Source organism: Equus caballus, chromosome 7 (genome assembly GCF_041296265.1).
Source record: "Equus caballus isolate H_3958 breed thoroughbred chromosome 7, TB-T2T, whole genome shotgun sequence".
Classification (NCBI taxonomy): domain Eukaryota; kingdom Metazoa; phylum Chordata; class Mammalia; order Perissodactyla; family Equidae; genus Equus; species Equus caballus.
The window spans coordinates 85,951,619-85,962,266 of NC_091690.1; positions in this window are offsets into that span (position 1 = coordinate 85,951,619).

Below are 10,648 nucleotides of genomic sequence, written 5' to 3' on the forward strand. Positions count from 1 at the left end.
CTAAACCTTAGGAGGACATGAAATCACTCTCTTGTGGATAACTGGGGACACACGGTAATGCTGTGCATTGATGGAACTCTTTGCTTGAAGAATATTACCATTTTTGAACTTCATCAAGATTAAAAATGTATTTTCGATGCACTGAAAAGGAGCCCCTGCTGCTCTTTACGCTGTTTTTTCCCGGGAGAGCTTCAGGGACCTGTGAACACTTTGTTGACCAGGCTGACTCAGATGAGGCAAAGGCAGCATGCTTGGTCTGTTCAAGGTCCTGCAATAAGTTTAACAGAGGCATGCACACATTTAACAAATACTGAGTGTCTGCTATATGCTTGACACTATTTGAGGCACTGAGAGTACAGCAATGAGCAGAACAGACAAAACTCCCTGCATTCATAGAGATGATATGCTAAGTGGAAGAGACTGAGGACACATGCTGTGGAGTCAGAGATGCTCAGTATTGGAAGGAATCTGGGATGTCACAGTTCTGATGCCTCATTTGAGGTAGGAATTTCCCAGCATCAACTTCCCTATATTCTGCTGGGGCTGTCAGTGACAAGCTGCTGACTGTAAATCCCAGGGTGACTGGCAGCCAGTTGCACTGGTGGATGGTCAGTTAAGTGGGGTTATTTAATTAGAAAAGTCATCTCCTTCTACTTACTGACTCGTTATTTCCTCAGGAGCACATAGAATTATGACCCTTGCTCCCATAGAGTCTGTACTCAACCTGTGCTGTAAAAGGTAGATCAGACCACATCTCCCTTATGTGCAAAATACTCCATTGAGTCCTCATCTCACGGAATACACACCTGGGGCACTGTGATGGATTACAAGTTCATCTTCCCTTCCTCTTCTCTCACCACCATCCCCCTTACCTGCTGGACTCATGTCCTACTACTTTCTCATGCACTGGCATTCTTACTATCTCTCAACCTGCCTCCCCAGCATCAGCTCCCCGAAGTGTTTGCACTTGCTGGTATCTCTGTGCAGAACGCTCTATCCCCATAGCGCCATCTCCTCCAGAAGTTTACTCAAATGTCACCTACCCTAGCCATTCTTTCTGAAATTATACCCCATCCCACCCATGCCCCCTAACCCTCTTCTTTATTTTTTAGTTCTTATCACTTATTACTTTCTACTGTAGTATAAATTTTGTTTATTTATTTTGTTTATCTTTTGCAACCCTACCCCATCAAGAATGTAAGCTCCACATGGACAGGGATATGCATGTATTGTTAATTGCTCTATGCCCAACATGCCAAACAGTGAACAGAGTGCTTGGTACAAGGCAGCACTCAGTAAATATTAATTGAATGAATGAGTGAATGAATGGCGTTAAGTCTTCTTCCCTTTTATGTTTGGCCGTCTCTTAGGTTCCCTCTGGGCCTGATTTTCTTCTGGCTAAATTGCCCAAAGGTCTTCATCTTCAGTGATTACATCACCTGGATAGTGAGTCCCTCAAGTGCCTGGAGACTTCTGCAATGGCCACTTGTTATCAGTGACTCTGTTTCTTGCCTCAAGGCCTCCACAAGGACTATGTCTTCAGTTTGAACACAATTCTCAGTCTATCTTCCTCCTCCCCTGGATTAATCTGGCCAGCTTTCCTTCTTCCCATAAGGCAATCAAAGCACAACATGGAGTGACAAAGACTTTGGTGTGGCTGCAGCATCAGTATTTACTACTCATAATCCATGCAGGCCATTGCAGGAAAAGAATGTCTTCTAGTGCAAATTAAGGCTCAACTTGAACACTCAGAGCCAAAGACTCAGAGTTGTGTCTGATTAAATTATTGCTCCCAATTCTTCGTTATGCCATGGTAGGGTTATATACTCTCACCCTTCCATGGTGTCATGGTGGGTGAAACTGATTTCTCTGCCCATTGACTTTGAGCTTGGCTAAGTGACTTGTTTTGGCTGATGGGATATTGGTAGAAATGCTGCAAGAAGAGTCTTGAAATGCATTTATGTGGTTGAGTTTTGTACTCATGTGCTTCTGCCACCACTCTGGAAAGAATATGCCTTAGGTATCCATCGATTTATTAGCCTTGACTCCAAAATGAGGCTTGCGGACCTAATCCTGACCTGCAGCCTAGATCCACACATAGACACCAGCTGAGATCATACCTAACTCTACGACAGACCCATGAGCAAGAAAAATAAATATTTGTTGTTGTAAACCATGACATTTTGAGGTTGTTTTATGTAGCATTTTGTAGCAATAGCAGAGTAGTATATATGACTTGAGAGTGTTATGGACTGAATTGTTGGATCCTCCCTATATTAATATATTGACACTTTAACACCCAATATGACACTATTTGGAGATAGAGCCTTTAGGGAGATAATTAAAGTTAAATGAGGTCATAAATGTGGGGTTCTAATCTGATAGGACGGGTATCCTTATAAGAAGAGACAGAGACATTAGAGATCTCTCTCTCTGAGCACACATGGAGAAGAGGACAGGTGAGGACACAGCAAGAAGGTAGCCAACTGCCAAAACCAGGAGAAAAGCCCACACCAGATGGCATCCCTGACTGCACCTTGATCTTGGACTTCCAGCATCCAGAACTGTGAGAAAATAAATTTCTGCTTTTTAAGACATCCAGGCTGTGGAATTCTGTTATGGTTACCCAAGCAGACTAATAAGGAGCATTAGCAAATGGAATTATTTTAGCTACCACAGCTTGTTTTTTCTTCTTATTGAGATTTTGAGCTCTAGGTCAATTTGCTGAATGGCCAATTTGTCAAATTCACTTGTTTTTTTTCCTATTTCATTTTGGTTACCATTTTCATTTTGTCTTCTTAAAATCATCTTAATGGATATTCATTTTGAGTCTATTCCAGTCTCCCACTACTGAAACTGGATAATATATACCTTAATAAACCAACTGTGGTTTATTTATGTAATTGATATGTATAATACAGAGCACTGAATATAAATATATGTATCAACTCTGCATAAATCTTACATATAATGTTGAGTGCAAAATAAAGCAAGTTGTAAAGGGTACATACTAGATGATATCAATTGTTTTGAGTTTGAAACATGCATAACAAGACTACATAAAATTTAGGATTACATATGTATGTAGACAAGTATACAGTCATACGTAGGGATGATAAGCATCAGATTCAAAGAAGTGATTAATGTTGAGGAGAAGGGAAGGAGATATCATGAAGAGGGGTATACAGTGGGCTTCTCCCAAGGTTTTATTTTCTAAGATTTTATGTTCTAAGCTGGGTAATAGTATATATTAATGTTTGTTATACTCATGTTTAATAGGAATAAATGCACATAAGTACATTTTTTTTTTTAAGTTATGGCAACCTCCATAGAATTTTAAAAGAATGCATAACTTTGTGTGTGTGTGTGAGGAAGGTTGGCCCTGAGCTAATATCTATTGCTAATCTTCCTCTTTTTGCTTGAGGAATATTGTCCCTGGTCTAACGTCTGTGTCAATCTTCCTCTGTCTTTTGTATGTGGGATGCTGCCATAGCGTGGCTTAATGAGTGATGTGTAGGTCTGCGCCCGGGATATGAACCCGCAAACCCAGACCACCAAAGTGGAGCGCACGAACTTAACCACTACCCCACTGGGCCTGCCCCAAGAATGCATAACTTTTAATGTAGCATAAAAGAACGTGTTTTAGTCACTGGAAAGGAGAAAAAAGACCACAAAAATGTATAGTAAATGCATCATGCAGTAAAAAATGACATAATAAATGCTTATATAGCTTTAAAATCACTGTAAATTAGTTAAAGTCACCAACTAAAGACAAAGACAATCATGTTGCATTTTTTTAAAGACTCCAGCAGTCTTTTCCATCTGAGAAACATTAGGAGCATACAATTCAGAATGAATTAAAATAAAAGGGTAGTACAAGTTATACAAAGCAAATACCAATAAAAATAAGTTGAAGTAACTTCTTAATATATAGTCAAAATAGAATTCAAGGCAAAAAAAATACCTTATGGGAAAAGAAAAGTGTTGATATACTAGAAAAATGAATAATTGAGCAAGGGGATACATTTATCATGAACAGATGTACACCCAACAATATGGCCCCAATTTATGTAAAACAACTGACAGAACTACAAGGAGAAATACATATATCAAGAATTGTTTTTAGAGAGTTAATACACCCTTTTCAATAAGCCATGGGCTTCTGGTATCACCTTGCTAGTGCGTGGTTCAAGTTGGCTCTGCAAATACCCCCTGACAATACGATGAATTTCTGAAACCATACAATGGTTACACCCACAAAGGGGTGATAGATTTTATTACTGATCATATTATGTCTACTTGTTCCAATACCACTTATTAAGTAAACCGAGATGTCCCAAAATGATTTGAAACACTGTCCATATCATATGCTGATCATCTTATGGCTTTTCTTTTCTCTTCTCTTGCTTTGTTTATGCACCAGTAACACAGTTTAATAACTAGTAGGGCAAAGGCACCTCATACTTATTTTTTTCAAAATGTTCTTGACAATCGTCACACATTATTCCAGAAGGAAGTTAGGATAATTGTCAACTTTTTAACAACCCTATTGGATTTTGACTTGCATTGGGCTTTCCAGGTAGATAATTGTATTATCTGTAAATAATAGTAAATCTTATTTCATATTTTTTTCTTATTGTAACAAGTAGATCTTCTATATTCAAGAATATATATTAGAAGAATAATCTTTCTTATTGTATACTGAGATTTTTAAAAATTATAAATGGATATTGTTTTATCAAAATATCCTTTGTTATCTAACAAGATTATCTTATGGCTTTTCTCCTTTAACATTTTAATATGAGTAATACATTTCAAAAAGTGGAAACTAATACTAACAGAAAATAGTTTTAAGTGCTTACCACATGCTAGGCGTGTTAGTAAGTGCGTTACAGATAATCTTTTAATCTTTACAACTGGATAAGGTAGATACTGTCAAAAGCCTTATTTTATGGATGAGGAAACAGACACAGAGATTAAATAGGTTGACCAAAGGCATACACCTATTAGGTCCATCTCAAGACGCAAACCCGTTCATGGGCTGACTCTAGAATCTCCTCGCTTAAATCACTATACTGCTTCCTGATAAATGCTACTTGGTCAGAGGATAGGCATTAAAATATACTTCTGAATTTCAGTTACTTGTGATTTATTTAGGATTTTGTACCTTTGTTTAGTATTGGGGCTATGCCAATGTTATCAAATGAGTTGGCACATTTTTGAACTTTTTCTATATTCTAGATCAGTGTAAATAGCTGGAAACTGTGCCTTAAGCTTGATATAATTCACCTGTAAAACTTTCTCACAGAGCTCCTTTTATAACATAGTTCTTAACAAAGTTTTTAATTTCTGCCATCGTTGTTCTACTCTACTGTGATTCTATTTATTTTATTCTATCTATTCTTGACTTACATATATTTTTGTGAAACTTGTTAATTTAAAATTTTTGCATGCATTAGCAAGTTGAAATTTTTCATTATAATTTAAAATATTCATATTTGAGGTTACATCTTCTTTTTAATTCTGGATGTGGTATATCTGTATTTTCTCTTTTCTTTTTCCTTATTCACTTTACAAAATTTTTATTTTATTCGACTTTTCAAAGCACTAGCTTTAATATATATTTTTTCAAGTCTACCATTTTCCTGGTTTCTAATTCACTAATTCTTCCCTGCGCACTTAATTCCCTTCTCCCAGATGACTGTCGGGAAAAATTTGTTTAGCTGGCCTCTTTCCAGATTTCTGAGTTGAATTATTAAATCAAATTCCTTATATTCTCTTTCTCTTGACTACCTGTATTTCGCCGCTTCTTCTCAACCTGCACTGATTCCATCCTGATCCAAATCTCCATCAGCTTTTGCCTGGACTATTACAACCACTTCCCAACTGATCTCCCTGTTTTCACCCTTTGCACTCTATAGATGATTCTGGAGTGACTCCTTTAGGACGTAAGTCATGTTGTGTCTATCCTCTGCTCAAAACCTTCCACAGGCTCCCCATCCACTCAGAATAGAAGGTAAAGTCCTTATGATAACCTAAGAGGTACTACAGAATCTAACCCCTCATCATTTGTCTGATCTCCCTTCCTGCCATTAACCCATTGCTTGCTCCACTCCTAGCTTCCTCAGGGTCTTTGTATTTTATTATTATTATTTTTTTTTTGCCTGGAATGCTGTTTCATCAATGTCTGCCTCCCTCTTTGCCTTCAGAATTCTGGTGAAATGTCACCTTCTCAGAGAAGGTTTCCCTGACCACTATATATAAAATGGCATCCCTTCCGAGATCACTCTCTATCCACCTTGTTCAGCTTTATTTTATCCAAAGAACTTAGCACTATCTGAAATTTATTTGTTTGCCTTTTTTGTCTATGACATTCCACTAGCACGTAACTCTTTGATGGAAGCTACATGTATCTTTGGCTATACCTCAGAAGCCTAGAAAAATTCTTAGAACATGATAGGCCCTCAATAAATACTATCTGAGTTATAAATAAATTATGAAAGTATGTAAGGCTCTGATATTGATCTCTAAGTTCATCTTTAACCATGTGCCATGTTATGATATGTAAAAGATCTCATTTTTTAAATAGTTTACAATTTCTGTTTTGATTTTCACTTTGACTCAAAAGTTATTAAGAGCGTTTCTAGATTTAAAATAGCTTCTAAAATTATACTTCAGTTATTCAGTTCTAGGTTTTCTGTATTGAGGTTTGATAAAATGATCATTATAATGTTTTTACTTAGGAAACTTATTGAGATTTTCTATGAGGCTTATTATGTGATCCTTTCCCAAAAATATTTTTAAAATATCAAAAAAAAGTAGTTCCTCGAGGTTAAAATATTTATATCTCTATCTATCTACCTATATATCTATGGCTATGAAATTAAAGTGATTAATTACATTATTCATATATATTATTTTTGCCTCATAGTTGATCTTCCAAAGACTAGGAGAGGACAATAACGTTTTCAAATACTATTTTGTTTCTGTGAGCTACCTCTTGCATTCTAAAACTTTTTAGTTTACCCATTTTTAATTTTTTCTTACCTTTATAAACAATGTTATAAGGATAAATATAAAATTACATACTTTAAACTATATTTCAATGATTTTTACCAACAGTATGCCATATAACCTATGTAACACTTACCACAAAAAACGGTACAGAATATTTCCATCATCCCAGAATGTTCCCCATGCCACTCTGAAGTCAATATCCCCCATACCCCTGCCTCACACAATCACTGATGTGATTTCTATCACTGTGGATTCATTTTTTCATACTTAGATGGTCTATACTCTCTTTTATCTAGCTTTTTTCACTCAGCATGATGTTTGGGAGATTTATTTATATTGTTGCATATATCAGTATATAATTATTTGGGGGATTAATTGGGTATTTATTCTAAACCACTGGGGAAAAAGAGTTAGGTAGCATTCCATTGTATACCAAAATTTGTCGGATGGACACATGTATTGTTTCCAGTTTTGGTTATTATGTATGACACTCTTACGAACATTCACGTACAAGTTTTTCTATGAATAGTTGAAGTCATTTCTCTTGGATATGCCATTTAACACTCCCAGCAGAAATGTATGATCATTCAACTTGTTCCATACATCCTTGAAAATGTTTGCTTTTTTCAGGCTTTATAACTTCAGCCATTCTTCTGATTCTATATCAGGTCCTCACTGCGAGTTTTATTTCCCTAATGACTAGTGATAATTGGGTGTCTTCTCACATGCTTATTGGCCATTGTTTATCTTCTTTTGTGACATTCCTGTTCCACTATTTAGCCCATTTTTAATTGGACAACTTACCTTACTATTATTGAGCTGTAAGAGGTCTTAATATATTCTAGATATGAGTCCTGCTTCCTTTTTGGGCACTGTTTCACTAACCAACTCACATTTCTCTCACTCTTGAATCACTTCTTCTGTGGGAAGCCACATGCCATGTCATGAGGCCACTCAAGTAGGCTATGGATCCATGGGCCCGTGGGTCCATGTGTCAAGGAATGAACGTCTCTGGCCAGCAGCCAGCGAAGAACAAAGGCCTGTCAACAACCAAATAAGTGAGTTTAGAAGTGGATTATCTAGCCCCAGATGAGCCTGGAGATGAGTGCAGACCTAGCTGAGAGTTGTGCTGCAACCTCAAGAGACACCCTGAGCCAGAACCACCCAGCTGAGCGTCTCCCACAGAGCCTACCCTCAGAATCTGTGTGAGATAATAAATATTTGCTCTTCTGAGCTGTTAAGTTTTTAGGTAATTTGCTACACAGCAATAGATAACTAATATCCATCCAAACCGTAACAACTCTAGTTCAATCTCAAAATCTGGAAAGCACATTCAAGGAAGTTGGCTAGATGTGTGCCTAAGTGCAAGCTGGAAGCCGCAGTTCCCAGAAAGGATGCATCGTGCGATTTCTTTTCTCTGGTTCCCAAGTCCAGATCAAACTAAGTGCAATGGCTAAGCTGCAACCATTCCAAACAAAATTAAGTCCTTCTGTTCTTCCTCATTATTGAGAGCTTTTTACCAGCAGCCTTTTCCCCTCTCTTATGTCTCATTTCTCCCCAACTTATAGCTACTGTTTCAGATCATTCTTTCTTCCTCTAAGATTCTCAAGGTGGAAAGAAACCTTTAAGACCATGTAGACCAACCCACATGCTTGAATCTACTTTATAACATCCCCCAAGTCGTCTTCTAGTTTACTTTTAAATTATGAGGTCACTATCTCCTTGGGTAGTGCATTCGCTTTGGGTCAGTCTGACTCTTAGAAAATTCCTCCAACAGTGAGCAGAATTCACTTTCTCTTCTCTTCTGATTCACTTGATTCTCAAGAGATTCACTCTTGGGCAGACATTCCAGGGAGAATTGGCTGTGACTGAGACCAGACCTCTGAAGAAAGAACTTGATATTGGTTGTTGGGGATTTGCAGCAAATCATATTTTCTTTACCATGAAGTCTGTGGCTGGACTTGGTGGGTTTTTGTTTTTTTTTTCCACTGAGGACAATTCACCCTGAGCTAACATCTGTTGCCAATCTTCCCCTATTTTGTACATGAGCCTCCATCAAATCATGGCCACTGATGGATGAGTGGTGTAGGCACGCACACAGGAACTAAACCTGGGCTGCCAAAGCAGAGTGTGCCAAATGTAACCACTAGGCCACCAGGGCTGGCCCTGGACTTGGTTTTTTATACTAGACAATTATCCATTCATTCTCAAGAATGTATCTGGGGTGAGGGAGAAGGCTCTTCAATTATTTGGATCCTCATATATTTCTGCACTTGGTGAAAATTTTCTGGGTATTCCTGTAGCAGCTGCTGCATGTAAGTGATTGGTAGAGCTAACAAATGTCTTGCCCTTATCTCTGGTAGGGCCCTGAGCCAAGCACTATAAATCTGGACCTCGTCTTTCCCACTGAGGCTTGCCAGGACAATGATAAGATTAATTGTTTCCATACAGTGGGGTAGTTTTGAGACTTCCTGGAGAGCCTGGTTCACCTGTAGATCTAGGAAAGGCATATGAGTGGTTTTGAGCCTACTTAAATGCAGCCAAAAATGGCCATGTCTTGTACAAAACCTGAAATATATTCAAAAATCTATGTATGATGCAGCACCTGACTTTTGTTCCAGCCACAATTCTCACCATGCTCTCCCTCTCACTCTGAACTCCAGTTACACTGATAGTCTTTCAGTTTGTCAGAATCTGCTTGTTCTTCCCACTACAGGGCCTTTCCCCATGCTGTTTCCTTGTTCCAGAATCCCCATTTCTTCTCTATTCTCAGTTAACTGCTACTCATCTTTTATATCTCAGCTAAGCATTGCTTCCTCAGGGAAGCCTTTCCAGATGACCATCCCTGAGTCTAGATTATAATTCTTCCTTATTTGATCTCAAAGAGTAGATGTAATTTTTCTTCAGCTCACCATTTCAGTTTTAGTTTATACATTTATTAGTGTGAATATCTGATTAATGTCTACTTCCCCTTAGACTGAAATTTCCATTCCCCCAGGTACCTCATCCATTTTGCTCTCCATTATAACACTTAACAGAGAATCAATTATAGTAGGTGTCCAATAAGTGTTTGTGACATGAGGGAGGCAATTAGAACCCATTTTGATAAGTGGTATCATTTGACTAGCACAAGAGGCTGTATTCTAACCTAATCCAGGTAGAAAAGCTTCCCTGGGAATGTGATATCATATCACATCTCTAAAAATGTGTAGGATTCTGTCAGGTGAACAAAGCAACTGGGAAAGTAAGAAATAACAAGAGCCTGAATGAGCTCATCGGTCACTGGATCCAGGTCTACTCAATTATTTCTCCTCTGCAATGAGAACTACCCGTCCTTCTATCCAAATACAGGAAGTTACTGAAGATCCCATGAAGAATGGCAGGAGCTTTAAAACTGAATGGGAAATGACCTTTTAAGGTGGCTGGTGGACAACACACTGCTCCTGAGATAGCCAGATCCCTTCCAGAGCATCGATGAGGAAGACGACCTTTGCTGAAGAGCTGCCTCATTTACTTATGACTGGATTTCTGGAAATGGCAGAACATCCAGGGGCCAGAGCTAAGGATTTGAAAAGGAGAAGTGGTGAGGCCAAGTCAGGGCAGGATCACTAAGGCTTTGTCCTTCAGTCTC